Raw genomic sequence first — 831 nt, 5'->3', positions numbered from 1 at the left:
GATAATAAAGACTTACAGTAATCCAGTCTAGACGTGATAAATGCATGAATCAGTTTTTCTGCATCATTTTTGTGTTATAGTTTTAGATCTAGTTTTAGTTTTGTTTGTTTTTATCTCGTCATGTGTTTTTAGCAGCTCTTTTCCTCAGCCTTGTCACAGCCCTGCCCCCCCCCCCTGTCTTCACAGATCCTCAGGTAATCAGCTCATGCAACTCACCTGTGTCCCTCTGTATTTAAGCCAGCAGTTTCCCTCAGCACTCTGCCAGTTTATCATCAGCCAGTCTATGATTCACCAGCATTCATGCCCCATGCCCCATGCCCCATGCCCCGATCTTGGCTCCTCGACCCCCTTCTCGTCCCTTGGATTACCGCCTCTTGCCTCAGCCCATGTCGGATACCTTCTGCCATCTGCTCTTCTGGTAATGACCCTGTTTCTGTTTCTCAGACTCCTGCCCCTCATCTCTCCCTTGCTCGGCACACGACACCTCAGACTACCTGGTTCTCGACCCCTGCCTGCCTCCCGGATTCAAGAGTTTAGTTTGCTCCTCTTAACCTGTCGTACTCTCTGATCCCTCTGTGTATGACCCTAGTCTGTCCCTGGACCCCGGACCCGTTTCTCGGACCCGCAACGCTCCCAAGGATTGTCGGTGAGGTCATCGTGTTTCTCTGGAACCAAACTGACACAGTCAGTGTTTCCACACGGAGGCTCCCAGTTGACACCACGTTAGCGGCTAAAAATACTAGTAGTATTTTGTCCCAACAGCCACTAACCTGTTTTTTTTTTTCTGTGTCCAGAAAACCGGACCCACGCACCTGGGTTGTTCCAGCTCCA

This window comes from Austrofundulus limnaeus, unplaced genomic scaffold (assembly GCF_001266775.1).
Source record: "Austrofundulus limnaeus strain Quisiro unplaced genomic scaffold, Austrofundulus_limnaeus-1.0 Scaffold26, whole genome shotgun sequence".
In the NCBI taxonomy this organism is placed as follows: domain Eukaryota; kingdom Metazoa; phylum Chordata; class Actinopteri; order Cyprinodontiformes; family Rivulidae; genus Austrofundulus; species Austrofundulus limnaeus.
Note: the sequence above shows the minus strand (reverse complement) of the source record.